Source organism: Notolepis coatsorum (assembly GCF_963971535.1).
Source record: "Notolepis coatsorum genome assembly, chromosome: 1".
In the NCBI taxonomy this organism is placed as follows: domain Eukaryota; kingdom Metazoa; phylum Chordata; class Actinopteri; order Aulopiformes; family Paralepididae; genus Notolepis; species Notolepis coatsorum.
This window is the reverse complement of record NC_140165.1, coordinates 113799219-113817026: the sequence shown is the minus strand read 5'-3', so window position 1 is coordinate 113817026 and position 17808 is coordinate 113799219. Positions and strand designations below refer to the sequence as shown.

Here is a 17808-nt window from a genome sequence, read left to right as displayed (position 1 = left end):
CCGCTACTGTTCCTAATTTATGCAAATGACATGTCGTCAGCTTGTGACTCAACTTGTTCCTGTTTGTGGACGACTCAGTCCTGCTGGTCTCTGACAAGAACAAGTTACAGGTTGAAAAAACCCTCAGCTCGGAACTCGGCAGAATCTGCACCTGGTTCGCTGATAACAAACTATCATTACACATGGGTAAAACAGAGTCCATTCTCTTCGGTTCAAATAACAAACTCAGCAAGACCGACGGCTTCTCAGTTACAGTGGGTGACAATATTGTCACAAGAAAAGATGAAATTACATACCTAGGTTCCATCCTAGAGGCAAATCTTTCCTGTGACAAAATGGCATCCAATGTAATAAAAAAAAATCAACCAACGAACTAGATTCCTGTACCGGATCTCCTCACTGGTAAACAAGTGTTGACAGAGTCACCTGGGGAGCAAAATAACTGGTCATGACAACGAGGTCCTCTTTAGTCTTAACTGGCGTGGTTTATTTCATATGTACATTTCCACCACGAGACATGCTCTCCTTGAGAGCTAGAGTGAGAGAGACAGAGGGGGAGGGAACATTCCCTTATACCTGCTACCTGACGTCAGCTGCTATAGCTGCGTCTCCTTACGCATATAGCGCCCTCTTATGGAACAATTAAAGTGCAGTTATATTCAATCATATTATTACTTACATTTAACACAAGAATACCCTGAAGACTCTAGCAGGAGCACTCATTCAAGGGTACTACGATTATGCTTGCACCTCATGGTACCAAAGCACCTCAAAGGCGCTAAAAACTAAATTACAAACATCACAAAACAAACTGGTCAGACTACTGCTTGACCTTACTCCTAGAACCCACCTCACCCCTGCACATGTTGACAACCTAGGATGGCTTAGAGTAGACGACAGAGTACAGCAACTTGCAATGGGCCTGGTCTACAAGATACACTACACGACCAAGGTACCCATGTACATGTCAAAATACTTCCCAAAGGTCAGTGAATACCACGATCACAACACCAGAGGGAGCTCCACAAATCATGTTAAACCCAGATTCGGCTCAAACAAGGGACTAAACACGTTTCGCAATTATGCCACATCAATGTGGAACGCCCTACCCAAAGCTGTAAAGGAATGTGAATCACTACCCACTTTCAAAAACACTCTCAAAGAACACCTACGGGAGACTGCAATTCGAAACTGGCCCCTGTAAATGTCCTAACACAACCCCCTCCAATGTACAGTAAGAAATACCAAGTATGGTCTTGTCAATATTCCAATGTACAGTTTTGCTTGTACAGTTGTACAGTGTCCCCCACCCACCCCTCCTACCCAACCTCCCCCCACTCCTACCCAACCCCCCCCCCCCACCCACCCAACCACCTCCAATGTACAGTACCCCCCCCCCCCCCCCACCTACCCAACCTCCTCCAATGTACAGTTTCTACGTCAAATGTATACCTTTTCTCTGGACTCTTTTCGTATCACAAACAGTACTGTATTTGCAAATCTGGTATGTCATAAATGTATAGATGTGTAGCAGTACTGTCTATCTGTATGTCATATGTCATATGTTACGATGAATTGAAAATGGGGGACCCTGATGTAAACAAGACGAAAGTCTTTCTCTGGTCTGCATCCCCTTAACAATTGTGTGTATTGAGCTGTACTGTACTGTACCCATTCTGCAATCTGTTAATAAAGTTTTCAATCAATCAATCAATCAATCAATGCTACAATACTTTATTCCGTTTTTGTCAGAGCCGATTATTAGAGAGCCTTTATTCTGGAAGAACTCCGACCGGAAGTCCAAGCGATACTGCCGCTTGCTTGACACAGAGCCGCGGGGTTGGGGATCCAGCTGTAGCTGCAACAATAACTGTACCAGGCCAGCAGGCATCCAGAACTTGTATCGGAGTGTAGGCTGTGCCATTGGCTGCGATAGGCTGTGTGCGCATAGACTGTCGCGCTGTGAAACGTGCAGCGCCAGCGGAGCCTATAGGTTATTGAAAACATTATGATCATCTACATACATGTTTTATGAATCATCTCGCTTCTCTCCTCCACCCCCAGGACGCGTTTTTTTGTTGCCACTTTTCGTATTCAAATAGGTGTTTCGGAGTTTTTTTTCGCACCTTGCGCCTTAGCTATAATCTCAGCGCGCAGTTCCAACATTGTCATAGTTTCGAGACATACCATGGGACTCTTCAAACTCTGAAGGTAAGACGTGATAACTTGGGCTTTTTTTTATTATTTACATTTAAATGTTATTAGAACTGAACATGCAGTGGCCTTAATGGTGTTCATTTTGATATAACATTACGCATGACACGGTTCCTCTCTGTATTGTATTGTATTGTCTTCATTCAAAACACATTCACATTTCAATCAATCACATTTGAACAGACACGGTTTAGAAGTCAACTTAAGGTGATCCACCCGCACCACATGCATGGGTATGCAGCGGTTTTCTTGAGGTTTCAACTGGGGAAATACTTCGACCTCCTGTAGCTATATGCCTTATTGCTTCATACACACATCATGATGACTTGTAGCAGCAACAGGAGTGAGAACCAGGCATAGACTTGTCACTTGCCTTGCGCCGTTAACTGCGATGCTGTGGTCCGGTGCCAGGGGTATGAATTCCAATCATGTTGACTCATCAATTGCAAATAGATTATGTTTGGACGAGGGAACAGAACTGCCATGTATAGACTAGAACTAGACCATGACACACAGCTGCCTGCTGCTGCTGTTGTTGAGGCTACTATCAAGAAGTCTTCCCTTCCGTCTCCTTAAAACTAACGGGGCCAATTAGAACCGCAAAGACACCATTAGTGCATTGTTTAGCCTGGCAGAAAAACTACAGGGCTGTCAAACCTGTTTATAATACTGAATTACTCGGTGATGATACACAGGAATAAAACCCATACACCATTTGCGGAGATAATAGCTAGTTTAGACATAGTAACAATTAAATTACAATTATGGGTACCGAGGGAGGAGGCACGCATGCAGCGGTGGTGATAACAACCAGGCCCCTGCATGATGGGGACATTAATTCATCTGCCCATGGGGCGTTAGGGGCATGAATGAATGAATGAATGAATGAAAACTTTATTTAACAGATTGCAGAATGGGTACAATACAGTACGGCTCAATACATACAATTGTTAAGGGGATGCAGACCTGAGAAAGACGTTTGTCTTGTTTCCATCAGGGTCCCCCATTTTCAATTCATTATACCTAACTTACCCTCTTACTTACGGTCGTCATACAGTTACTATTATGGATTGATTGATTGATTGATTGATTGATTGAAAACTTTATTAACAGATTGCAGAATGGGTACAATGCATACAGTACGGCTCAATACACACAATTGTTAAAGGAAAACTCCAACATTTTGGGAAATTAGCTTATTTAACATCTTCCCTGGAGTTAGACAAGAAGATACATACCTTTTTCGTCTCTCTGCATGCATTGGGCTTAGGGAACGCCTGGACCGTTAGCCTAGCTTAGCTTCATCACTGGAAGTGGGGAAGACATCTAGCCTAGTTCACTACAGTCAGGAAATATACTCCAAATACAATCAAAATACAACTCCCAAACGTTCCTGTAAACATGTTGTGACCTGTGTATTTACCACGTCTCCCAGTCACACAAGTCACACAAGTTTCCCAGACACACAAGTCTCCCAGACACACACATCTCCCAGTCACACAAGTCTCCAAGTGTGACTTGGAGACTTGTGTGACTGGGAGACTTGTGTGACTTTGAGACTTGTGTGACTGGGAGACTTGTGTGACTTGGAGACTTGTGTGACTGGGAGACTTGTGTGACTTGTGTGACTTGGAGACTTGTGTGACTGGGAGACTTGTGTGACTGGGAGACTTGTGTGACTTGGAGACTTGTGTGACTGGGAGACTTGTGTGACTTGGAGACTTGTGTGACTGGGAGACTTGTGTGACTTGGAGACTTGTGTGTCTGGGAGACTTGTGTGACTTGTGTGACTTGGAGACTTGTGTGACTGGGAGACTTGTGTGACTGGGAGACTTGTGTGACTTTGAGACTTGTGTGACTGGGAGACTCATGTGACTGGGAGACTTGTGTGACTTGGAGACCCATGTGACTTGTGTGACTTGGAGACTTGTGTGTCTGGGAGACTTGTGTGACTTGGAGACTTGTGTGACTGGGAGACTTGTGTGACTTGTGTGACTGGGAGACTTGTGTGACTGGGAGACTCGTGTGACTTGGAGACTTGTGTGACTGGGAGACTTGTGTTACTGGGAGACTCATGTGACTTGTGTGACTTGGAGACTTGTGTGACTGGGAGACTTGTGGGAGAGGAGACTTGTGTGACTGGGAGACTTGTGTGACTTGTGTGACTGGGAGACTTGTGTGACTGGGAGACTTGTGTGACTGGGAGACTTGTGTGACTTGTGTGACTGGGAGACTTGTGTGACTTGTGTGACTGGGAGACTTGTGTGACTGGGAGACTTGTGTGACTGGGAGACTTGTGTGACTTGTGTGACTGGGAGACTTGTGTGACTGGGAGACTCGTGTGACTTCTGTGACTGGGAGACTCATGTGACTTGGAGACTTGTGTGTCTGGGAGACTTGTGTGACTGGGAGACTTGTGTGACTGAGAGACTTGTGTGACTTGGAGACTTGTGTGACTGGGAGACTCGTGTGACTTGGAGACTTGTGTGACTGGGAGACTTGTGTGACTTGGAGACTTGTGTGACTGGGAGACTTGTGTGACTGGGAGACTTGTGTGACTTGGAGACGCATGTGACTGGGAGACTTGTGTGTCTGGGAGACTTGTGTGACTAGGAGACTTGTGTGACTGAGATACTTGTGTGACTTGTGTGACTTGGAGACTTGTGTGACTGGGAGACTTGTGTGACTTTGAGACTTGTGTGACTGGGAGACTCGTGTGACTTGGAGACTTGTGTGACTGGGAGACTTGTGTGACTGGGAGACTCGTGTGACTTGGAGACTTGTGTGACTGGGAGACTTGTGTGACTGGGAGACTTGTGTGACTTGGAGACTTGTGTGACTGGGAGACTTGTGTGACTTGGAGACTTGTGTGACTTGGAGACTTGTGTGTCTGGGAGACTCGTGTGACTTGTGTGACTTGGAGACTTGTGTGACTGGGAGACTTGTGTGACTGGGAGACTTGTGTGACTTTGAGACTTGTGTGACTGGGAGACTCATGTGACTGGGAGACTTGTGTGACTTGGAGACTCATGTGACTTGTGTGACTTGGAGACTTGTGTGTCTAGGAGACTTGTGTGACTTGGAGACTTGTGTGACTGGGAGACTTGTGTGACTTGTGTGACTAGGAGACTTGTGTGACTGGGAGACTCGTGTAACTTGGAGACTTGTGTGACTTGGAGACTTGTGTGACTGGGAGACTCGTGTGACTTGGAGACTTGTGTGACTGGGAGACTTGTGTGACTTGGAGACTTGTGTGACTGGGAGACTTGTGTGACTGGGAGACTTGTGTGACTTGGAGACGCATGTGACTGGGAGACTTGTGTGTCTGGGAGACTTGTGTGACTAGGAGACTTGTGTGACTGAGATACTTGTGTTACTTGTGTGACTTGGAGACTTGTGTGACTGGGAGACTTGTGTGACTTTGAGACTTGTGTGACTGGGAGACTCGTGTGACTTGGAGACTTGTGTGACTGGGAGACTTGTGTGACTGGGAGACTCGTGTGACTTGTGTGACTTGGAGACTTGTGTGACTGGGAGACTTGTGTGACTTGGAGACTTGTGTGACTGGGAGACTTGTGTGACTTGGAGACTTGTGTGACTTGGAGACTTGTGTGTCTGGGAGACTCGTGTGACTTGTGTGACTTGGAGACTTGTGTGACTGGGAGACTTGTGTGACTGGGAGACTTGTGTGACTTTGAGACTTGTGTGACTGGGAGACTCATGTGACTGGGAGACTTGTGTGACTTGGAGACTCATGTGACTTGTGTGACTTGGAGACTTGTGTGTCTAGGAGACTTGTGTGACTTGGAGACTTGTGTGACTGGGAGACTTGTGTGACTTGTGTGACTAGGAGACTTGTGTGACTGGGAGACTCGTGTAACTTGGAGACTTGTGTGACTGGGAGACTTGTGTTACTGGGAGACTCATGTGACTTGTGTGACTTGGAGACTTGTGTGACTGGGAGACTTGTGTGACTTGGAGACTTGTGTGACTGGGAGACTCGTGTGACTTGTGTGACTGGGAGACTTGTGTGACTGGGAGACTCATGTGACTTGGAGACTTGTGTGACTGGGAGACTTGTGTGACTGGGAGACTCATGTGACTTGTGTGACTTGGAGACTTGTGTGACTGGGAGACTTGTGTGACTGGGAGAGGAGACTTGTGTGACTGGGAGACTTGTGTGACTGGGAGACTTGTGTGACTGGGAGACTTGTGTGACTTGTGTGACTGGGAGACTTGTGTGACTTGTGTGACTGGGAGACTTGTGTGACTGGGAGACTCGTGTGACTTGTGTGACTGGGAGACTCGTGTGACTTGTGTGACTGGGAGACTTGTGTGACTGGGAGACTTGTGTGACTTGTGTGACTGGGAGACTTGTGTGACTTGTGTGACTGGGAGACTTGTGTGACTGGGAGACTTGTGTGACTGGGAGACTTGTGTGACTTGTGTGACTGGGAGACTTGTGTGACTTGTGTGACTGGGAGACTTGTGTGACTGGGAGACTCGTGTGACTGGGAGACTTGTGTGACTTGTGTGACTGGGAGACTTGTGTGACTTGTGTGACTGGGAGACTTGTGTGACTGGGAGACTCGTGTGACTTGTGTGACTGGGAGACTTGTGTGACTTGTGTGACTGGGAGACTTGTGTGACTGGGAGACTCGTGTGACTGGGAGACTTGTGTGACTTGTGTGACTGGGAGACTTGTGTGACTTGTGTGACTGGGAGACTTGTGTGACTGGGAGACTCGTGTGACTTGTGTGACTGGGAGACTTGTGTGACTGGGAGACTCATGTGACTTGGAGACTTGTGTGACTGGGAGACTTGTGTGACTGGGAGACTCATGTGACTTGTGTGACTTGGAGACTTGTGTGACTGGGAGACTTGTGTGACTGGGAGAGGAGACTTGTGTGACTGGGAGACTTGTGTGACTGGGAGACTTGTGTGACTGGGAGACTTGTGTGACTTGTGTGACTGGGAGACTGGGAGACTTGTGTGACTGGGAGACTCATGTGACTTGGAGACTTATGTGACTGGGAGACTTGTGTGACTGGGAGAGGAGACTTGTGTGACTTGTGTGACTGGGAGACTTGTGTGACTTGTGTGACTGGGAGACTTGTGTGACTGGGAGACTTGTGTGACTTGTGTGACTGGGAGACTCGTGTGACTTGTGTGACTGGGAGACTTGTGTGACTGGGAGACTTGTGTGACTTGTGTGACTGGGAGACTTGTGTGACTTGTGTGACTGGGAGACTTGTGTGACTGGGAGACTCGTGTGACTGGGAGACTTGTGTAACTTGTGTGACTGGGAGACTTGTGTGACTTGTGTGACTGGGAGACTTGTGTGACTGGGACACTCGTGTGACTGGGAGACTTGTGTGACTTGTGTGACTGGGAGACTTGTGTGACTTGTGTGACTGGGAGACTTGTGTGACTGGGAGACTCGTGTGACTTGTGTGCAATGCATCGATCCTAAGGGGAAAATTCAACTACATCGATTTGAAAATGTTAGAATCGATTATCGCAATTTTAATGTGTACACGTTATGTTATTGTCATGTCCGTTACAGCAGCCAACACAACGACATAATACGCTACTGCATCAACGTTATGATTAACAAAGCAAGGCATTCGTTTTGTTGCATTACCGTTATATTACTATTGCTATCGATTAGGGATGCCCCGATCATGTTTTTTGCCACCGATACCGATCACCGATCGTCGTGAGCCATATCGGCCGATACCGATCCGATACCGATCGTTTTTGATTAAAAAAGAAAATAATTTATTTTATATAAAGATTTATTTTTATTTTTTTATAAAATATATATATTATATAATTAGACTTGTACTTGTATTATCTGCGAGACATCGCCACCACGCAACAAGCTCCACTGTCTGTGTGTACTCTAGTAGCCTCCAGCTACGGCCAGGATTCTCCGGAGCTGCAGCTGGACCCTATACTCGAGTAGCCTGCAGCTACGGCCAGGATTCTCCGGAGCTGCAGCTAGTCCCTATTGATCATATTCAACAACATGCCCTCAGCTCGAATACGCATCGAATGAGTGTTATAAAACATTGATATCAGGAGCTACTGCTGGCCAGCTATATAACGTTGATACAGCGCCTCTGTGAACTATTTAGTTCAGTGGGACATTTCGTTTTGAACAGTGAGCTGGCGTCAGCTAACATGAGCTAGCTGAGGTATCATACACGTCTCTACTAGACTTGCTGGAGCGTTTGTTGATGTCAGGAGCTATCGGTAGCTGGTCGGCTAGATACCGTTCGGTTAGACAATGCCTCATCATGTATTGGACTGGAAGTGAATGGTTGACTGGGTCATTTTGTAACGGTAGCTAACGTTAGCTAAGGGAGACGCCGTCCTCCCGTCCCACTAGACTAGACGAGCGGGAGGGGCTGGAGGGAGGAGCAGACGCAGCTCCCGGTGTCTGAGACAGAACTCAGCGAGACGAGCGAGTGAGATCGGTTTTGACGATCGGCGAAAATAAAGCATTATCACCGATCACCGATCGCATATTTATACTGATTATCGGCCGATAACGATCGGTGGCCGATTGATCGGGGCATCCCTACTATCGATAAATCTAGGTGTTCTAAAATCTATTGCTATTGGTAACACTATATAATAAGTTAGTGTCTCGGAAAACGCAGAGCCCTGATCGCAATGGCGGAGTTTCAGGACGTAAACAAGCAAAATGAGAGCTTCCGATTGGTCATTTGCTTTATTTCCCATGAAACCAGTCACGTCACTCTACTGTGATTGGACCGTTGGCTTGAGTGCAATGTGGGACTTGATTTTTCAGGTTCGCACACATATCTTTAGGGGCATATGCGAGCAATATGGTCGCACTGTAGAGCCCTGAGGTCACAACATGTTTACAGGAACGTTTGGGAGTTGTATTTTGATTGTATTTGGAGTATATTTCCTGACTGTAGTGAACTAGGCTAGATGTCTGCCCCACTTCCAGTGATGAAGCTAAGCTAGGCTAACGGTCCAGGTGTTCCCTAAGCCCAATGCATGCAGAGAGACGAAAAAGGTATGTATCTTCTTGTCTAACTCCAGGGAAGATGTTAAATAAGCTAATTTCCCAAAATGTTGGAGTTTTCCTTTAAGGGGATGCAGAACAGAGAAAGACTTTCGTCTTGTTTACATCAGGGTCCCCCATTTTCAATTCATAATGACATTTATGACATACACAACATACAGATATACAGATATATATCATGACATTTATGACATACATGACATACAGGTATATAGTACTGTTACATTCGTGACATACAAGATATGCAAATATACAGTACTGTTAAACAGAGATCCTAACAGAAAATACTGTATATACATACGATGGGGAGGAGACTGTACATTAGGAATGTACAGTCCGGCAAGCGATACCGGAGTCTCAAGGCGAGCACAGAAAGACTCAGAAGAAGCTTCTATCCCCAGGCCATCAGGCTGCTAAACGAACAATGAATGAACACTACACAACAACAACCACCAAACGCACATAGCACACACATCCACACGCACACACTCACTTTAAACAAACACACTGTAGCACCCACTCCACACACTTTATAGCACACACCCACTTTAAACAAACACACTGTAGCACCCACTCCCCACACTTTATATTTATTGATGAAGGATTGCACTACAACTCGTACACCTTACTGTAAATTGTACCTAAATTGTACCTCATCCCATTTCTGCTTTGCACTAGATAGTACTGTACATTAGTACACTGCATAGTATTGTATATTATATGGTAACTCAGAACATTGTACATATGTCTATACCGAACACTGTGACCTCATTTTCTTCTTCTAAATTACATGCTATACTATGTTATTTGATACTATCTTGTCTAGCACAGTCTCTGGAGCGTAACAGTAAGAAGCATTTTGTATGAAAGTATTCTGTACTTCTGTATGACAACTATTAAAGAAACTTGAACTTGAAACTTGAAACTAGGAGGGGGTGGGTGGGTGGGAGGGGGGGTTTGGACATTTACGGTGGCCAGTTTCGAATTACAGCCTCCCGTAGGTGCTCTTTGAGAGCGGTTTTGAAGGTGGGTAGGGATTCAAATTTTTTTTACGGCTGTGGGTGTCATAGTATTGTTAACTGTCTAAAAGGGGAGTTGTCATGGATATACGTTACGACATGTTTACGACAGTTAGAGACAGTGGGAGTGGTGCAAGAGGTAGAGAGGTTATCATTGTTCGGATTGATGAACCACCGGAGGGAGTAATAAAGCATCTTGTTAAATAACCAACTGTTCCGTTGTCTGTTAATATCCAAGATATTACATGGTGTCAGAAGTGGTCGAGGATGGCAAAGTTTCAACCACCAGAGAGTTTTTGTTTAGAGAAACCCGCCGAATGGTCAGACTGGAAGAAACGGTTTACACGGTACAGGACAGCTACTAAGTTGGACAAAGAAGAAGGTCCAGTACAAGTAAGCACGCTGGTGTATGCGCTCAGGAAGGAAGCAGAGAACATTCTCAGCTCTTTTAACTACGGGGAAGAGGAAAATGAGTCTCAGATGTTGTACTGGGAAATCTTACGCATATTTCATCCCGAGACACAACGTTATACATGAACGGGCATGTTTCAACCAGAGAGTGCAGCGCGCGGGAGAACGCGCAGAGACATTCATCCGCGCACTATATGAGCTGTCGGAACATTGCAACTTCGGAACGGCTCGCGAGGAAAACATAAGGGACAGAATCGTGGTGGGAATTCTAGACAAGGATCTGTCTCAGAGGCTACAGCTGATCCCTAACCTCACTCTGGAGATGACGGTACAAGAGGTGCGTCAATCAGAGGAGGTAAAAGCTCAAGTTAACCAGCAGGGGGAGCAGGCTTACGCCGTGCAGGAAGCAGCACAACGGCATAGCAGAGGTGCAATACAGAAGTGGCGGCACCCACAGAGAGAGAGGCGCCAGGAGAGAGAGAGAGTGAGAATGACCACAGGAAGTGCTGGTGCCCAGCAAGGAGGTCTACTTGCAATAATTGTGGGAAAAGTGGACACTGGGAAAGGGTGTGCAAGAGCAAGCAGGTGAGAGAAGTGACTGAGGGTGAGGGACCAGAAGATGGACAGTATTATTATCTGGGCTCAGTTAACTTCTTAAGCCTGAAGCCTATTTTCTGAAAATCCGCCTAAAATACATACCTAAGTAAATTGAATATTGCTCCACTTCTACAAGGACCATTTGCATATTCTTGGTATCTAGGGACATCTATGGACCTCAGTGAATGTATTCCCAGTGTCAGAAATATTGTGTCTATTACTAGACTTGCTTAAATTGTGATGAAACAAAGGAGAATATGAATTATGCATATTTGCATATGCATTATTTTCTTTGCATCTTTGACAGTGAATAACACCATGCTAATAATGACCAAACATTAAAAACTGTTTAATGTTTCAGTACCTTTAATGTTTGAGGTACCGTTCAGTACCTTCTTGAGATCATGTGTACAGAAAATCGAAGGAAATTAATAAAGGGAAGATGATTAAACAGAAGGTTCTGTAGATACAGTACTGAATTCTCCCATCCGGACCAATGCACTTTGAAATATTATTATAGAATATAAAATAGCAGGCTTATAAATTACTTTATTATAGCCAATTCGCACATTTATATACAGTGATGCCACAGATTACTTGTAAAAGTAATCTGATTACTGATTACCGATTACTCCTTTAAAAAGTAATCTAAGTTACTTTACTGATTACTTGATTATCAGAGTAACTTAGTTACTTTGAAAGTAACTAGGTTACGAAGTCGTCGTCGTTCCCCCAACAGTTTTTTTTAAACGCTTTATTGAAAGTGCATAAATTGTTTTTAACTTGTTTCTCTGCACATAACGTAAATTGTTAAACTAGTGCTTCAGCTTCTGTACCATCAAGTATGGTAAAGCAACAGTCTATGATGCTCACAGCATTAGAGCAGCCAGCCAGTGGTTTTACAAAACCAGTGTACCACATCTAACAAATGCAGGCTGAACTATTCAATTATATCAACTGTAACTATTAAATTGTTTTTATAAATGTCTCTCTATAAACATACAATCAGTCTCTCTTTAACATGTAAATTAACTGTAAATCTGGCAAATAAGAGCTTTTGCTCTGCCACCATCAACCCTCCTGTACCTAGTCGAAGCGTCGGCTAGTGTTGTGATTCCAGATGCTTTCAATGCAATTGGATGTGCTGTTTTTAGCGGTAGACAGTATTTTGTTTCCTCCGCCGTGAAGTAGTGACTGAGGCTACGTTTAGACGAGCGTTTTGGGGTGGAATTCTGAACAGAAACCGCAAAAGTCATCTTGCGGTTTCACTTTTAATTTTGCCAAGCGTTTTGGGGTGGAATTCTCCGACGACGGAGCCCTGCTGTCACACGATTGGCGCATATGTCACATGACGTGCTGTGAAGACCCGCCCTACTCTGCCTCTGATTCGCAGACTGTGGATGGGGAATGTGATTGGACTAAAGCAGAGTCACTCACAGACAGAGGGACCAGTCACGCCGCGGGACACATTCTTGTATTTAACCCTTTCACTGCCACACCACGTCACTCCCAAATAAGAAAAACAGCTCAAAATGTATTTTTGACTGTCGAAAACGAAATAAAATACTGCATTCCGCCTGCATTATGAATTTATGATGAGATAGTAACGAAATAGTAATGCACAGCCACTTGGACAAGTAACTGCAATCAGATTACTGGCTTTTAAAGATTAACGCGTTAGATTACTATTTTCGGGGAAAAGTTATCAGATTACAATAACGCGTTACTTAGTAACGCGTTACAGGCATCACTGTTTATATATATATATAATCTTTCAAATGGCCGAGTTCAATTTGGATTTAGTATTACCAGGCGTGCATAAGAACAGATAATGAAATCTACTGAAACTTTTTTATTTTCACCACGGTGCAACCGTTTTGAAACTAATTTCAGATCTAATTGTTGCTGCATGCTAACAATAGGGAAGAGAAACTAACTGCGTTTCAATATTTGTCAATAACGTTACGTTTTGTGGTATATTATCCCGAATAATAAGAGTTATTAAAATAATGCATACAGAACTATGAACCTTGCACCCCATAGATCCTGTCAGGAAGTGTAGTTTTGAAAAATTCCAACGCAGATCCAGAGCTATAGATGTCCACTACAAAATGGCCGCAAGAAAACTACAATTCCCATGATTCAAGGTTTTCCAAAATGGTCACCTCTCGCAAAATATACAGACATTTCGAAAAGGAAAATCTATCTAATAACACTTTAACCTATTCCTAAACTAATGTATTGATGATAATATACATTATACATGCTGTTGTGACATGGTTATGATGTTTATACTTGAATACGTTTGAAAATAAAATAAAATTTCAAGTTTTATAGAACAGTCTGGAGATATTGATTTATGACCAGATGTCATTTTGGGACCGGTACCGGTCCCGTCAGGTGGAAGAGGTTAATAACATGCCGCACAATGATAATGAATGGACAGTCACATTAGATATTGGTAGCTCACCTGTAGAATTTAAAATAGATACTGGAGCCGATTGTTGTATCATAAGTGAAACTGTGTACAAAACACTGGAGCCAAAAAGGGTCCTACAGAGGCCAAAGAAGGTGCTGAGTGGTCCAGGGGGTGGATTGAACTGTTTAGGGCAGTTTATAACTCAGACCAGCTACAAGGGGAAAAACATACGCATGCAGGCTCTACGTCATTAGAGGGCAGAGTGTGAATAACCTACTCAGCAGGCCAGTAGCTGTAGCTATGGGGTAAGTAAAGCGAGTGGGCGAGGTCAACACCAGTGAACAGGAGTTTGGCCAACTGAAAACACAGCCTGTGAAGATAGCTCTAAAGGACAATGCCCAGCCCTATGCAGTATGCACAGCACGCCGGGTCCCCATACCACTCCTGGGTGCAGTGAAAGAGGAGTTGGAGAGGATGGAAGCCAACGACATCATTGAAGTCGTGACTGACCCAACAGAGTGGTGCGCACCCATGGTGCCAGTCCAGAACAAGTCTGGAAGAGCACGCATCTGTGTGGACTTAAAGAAGCTTAATAAGGCTGTCAAAGGGGAGAGATTCATCTTGCCGACATCAGAGGGGATGATAGCTCAGCTCAGCGGCTCCACAGTCTTCTCATCACTTGACGCAGCATCAGGGTTCTGGCAGATCCCACTGGACAAAGACAGCCAGAGGTTGACCACCTTCATCACGCCGTACGGAAGGTACTGTTTTAAACGTCTTCCCTTTGGGATAAGCAGCGCACCTGAGATATTTCAGAGGAAGATGGTGGAGACTCTGGAAGGGCTGGACGGCGTTGCCGTCTACATGGATGAGATCGTCATCCATGGCACCAACACCAGCGAACATGGTGAGCGGCTGCAGAAGGTTCTGGAACGGCCTCATTGCTTCCTGATTCTGCTGCGCAGGCGCACCAACCGACCTGTAGGAGTCGCTGTCCACAACGTCCGATCCCCACCCACCAGCTTCCCACCCCCTAATACTGCCAATTGTATTAGTATGAACGACCAGCCAAGCTGGTAGCAATGCCGAGAGCTGGGCTCGATATGTGTTGATATTGTTAAAGAAAATATATCTAAGTTATTGATATGTGTTGATATTGTTAAAAGGAAAAAGGGGAGCGGTTAGGTGGCGTAGCGGAGATTGCGTTCGTCACCAACCCCGGAGCTGTGAGCTGGATTCGCCTGTTCGAATCCAGCTCACAGCTCCGGGGTTGTCACCAGCTTGGCTGGCCGTTCACACTAATACAATTGGCTGTATTAGAGGGTGGGAGAAGCTGGCGGGGTGGGTCCGGGTCGTTGTAAACAGCGACTCCTACAGTTCGGTCGGGGCGCCTGCTAAGCGCGGATAGGACCTGAGTGGGATAGTGTGATCCTCCCACACGCTACGCCCTCTCGGGGAGGATCCACGCTGCCAGGTGAAAAGAAGCGGTTGATTGGCTGGACGTGTGTCGGAGGAAGCACGTGGTAGCCTCCACTCTCCCAGATGATCTGACTGTGGGGGGTAAGTGCGCAGCGACCAGGAAGGGGATTGGGAATTGGCATACGACTAACATTGGGATGGGAGAAAAATCTGAGGAAAATGGAGGGGGAAAAAGATCAAAAAAGAAAAAAAGGAAAAAAGGGAGATGTCATAGTATTGTTAACTGTCTAAAAGGGGAGTTGTCATGGATATACGTTACGACATGTTTACAACAGTTAGAGACAGTGGGAGTGGCGCGAGAGGTAGAGAGGTTGTCATTGTTTGGATTGATGAACCACCGGAGGGAGTAATAAAGCATCTTGTTAAATAACCAACTGTTCCGTTGTCTGTTAATATCCAAGATATTACAGTGGGTAGGGCGTTCCACATTGTTGTGGCATAATTGCGAAACGTGTTTAGTCCCTTGTTTGTGCCGAATCTGGGTTGAACATGATTTGGGGAACTCCCTCTGGTGTTGTGGTCGTGGTATTCACTGACCTTTGGGAAGTATTTCGACATGTACATGGGTACCTTAGTGGTGTAGTGTATCTTGTAGAATGGTCCCATTGCAAGTTGCTGTACTCTGTCATCTACTCCATCCTAGGTTGTCAAAATGTGCAGGGGTGAGGTGGGTTTTAGGAGTAAGGTCAAGCAGTAGTCTGACCAGTTTGTTTTGTGATGTTTGTAATCTTGTTTTTAGCGCCTTTGAGGTGCTTTGGTACCATGAGGTGCAAGCATATTCGTAGTACCCTCGAATGAGTGCTCCTGCGAGAGTCTTCAGGGAATTTTTGTTTACCAGAGAGGAGATCCGGTACAAGAATCTAGTTTGTTGGTTGACTTTTTTGATTACATTGGATGCCATTTTGTCACAGGAAAGATTTGCCTCTAGGATGGAACCCAGGTATGTAATTTCATTTTTCCTTGTGACAATATTGTTACCCACTGTAACCGAGAAGCCGTTGGTCTTGCTGAGTTTGTTATTTGATCCTAAGAGAATGGACTCTGTTTTACCCAGGTGTAATGATAGTTTGTTATCAGCGAGCCATGTGCAGATTCTGCCGAGTTCCGAGCTGAGGGTTTTCCCCCTCAGCTATGTACCCTACTACTATGCTACTACTCTTAAGTGGTCCGCACACGGCGGGCGATTTTTGCCAGGCGACTGAATTTTTAAGTGAGGCGACCGACAGAATTCTATCACCTCCATTGTTATTGTAGAGCCTTTACCTATAAGCCTACTGCGAGGGGCAAGTGGGCTGAGTTGAGTTAGACGCGTGCTTGAAGAATTCAATGTCCAGAGTGCTCGTATCATTTTGGATATGCCAATCCATTTATTGACCATTATCCACCAAAAAAAATATATACGAAACTCTTTTTACAAATAACACTGAACGCCGACCTATACAGCACATCAACACGAACACGGTCAAAAACTGTTTGGCTATTCCCCTTGCACACCTGGGGCTCGTCACCCACTGATTACCATCAAAGCAAAGACTGCAGGTATTACCCACTAAATACAATCTGTCCACTTGGTATCCTCAAACTCACAGTCCATTCTGTTTATTTCATACTTATCTTTTGTCTAGCACAGTCTCTGGAGCGTAACAGAAAGAAGCATTTTGTATAAAAGTATTCTGTACTTCTGTATGACAACTATTAAAGAAACTTGAACTTGAACTTGAAACTTTTCCCCCCTCCCACAAAATAAAATGCTCAGGGAGCCGCACAACCTATTTACCCTTAAAATGAAGATAACACAGTGTATAACGTTTTATATATCCCCAAGCATACCCCACATTTAGCATAAAACGCCGGACAATTGCATACCCAAAGTAATTTGCGATTTATTATACTTTATACTTTTGCATTAATGGAATTATAAAGCAACAAAAAGAAAAGTTTTGACTTTTTATTGCTGTTTTTACCTGTTATAACAAAGGAAAACCTCAAACTCTTATGAAGAGGAGAAAAAATACTGGCTGTGTAGACCTATTTTTAAATAAAACACAGAAGAGGAGACAAAACACTGGTGTCTGTAGACCGACTTTGAAATAAAACTCTGAACTATTCAGGTATATTTGAGTCCTTCCCTTATTTGTGGAACATTTATAAAATAAAAAGTAGTCCACCTTAAAAAAAGACTACCATGTGTAGACCTACTTTGGAATAAAACACAGAAAAGGAGAAAAAACACTGGCATCTGTAGACCTACTTTGAAATAAAACCCTGAACTGTGCAGCTCTATTTGAGTCCTTCCTTTATTTGTGGAAAATCTATAAAATAAAAAGTAAATTTTTTATTGTTCGCAAATTTCGCACCACATATCAGGCATAGGCACAGGTAAGCCTGCATTGTTAGTCGTGAAAGCAAATTAATCTGTCCACGCTGAATTAAACCCTCTATTTTCCTCAGACTTTCCTTTTTTTGGATTTATCCATGGTTAGCTTACTGGGGGGTCGGAAACTCAAGATTAGCCACTTGCAGAGGGGGAAGAGGCACGGGTGTGACATACTGTATATTTTAGTTGATGAAATATTTTAGTTGACTAAATATTTTAGTTGATGAAA

At 44.6% G+C, this 17808-nt stretch overlaps 1 protein-coding gene across 1 annotated transcript in view; it reads left to right on the top strand.

Annotated features, from left to right (window-relative positions):
• Positions 1-1950: 1950 nt before the first annotated feature.
• The window catches only part of LOC311230975 (RAS guanyl-releasing protein 2-like), a 309227-nt gene continuing 293369 nt past the window's right edge, over positions 1951-17808 (top strand). Inside the window, exon 1 of the mRNA XM_084317429.1 lies at positions 1951-2211. The gene's annotated coding sequence lies outside the window, so the exon portion shown is untranslated. The remainder of the gene's footprint in view (positions 2212-17808) is intronic.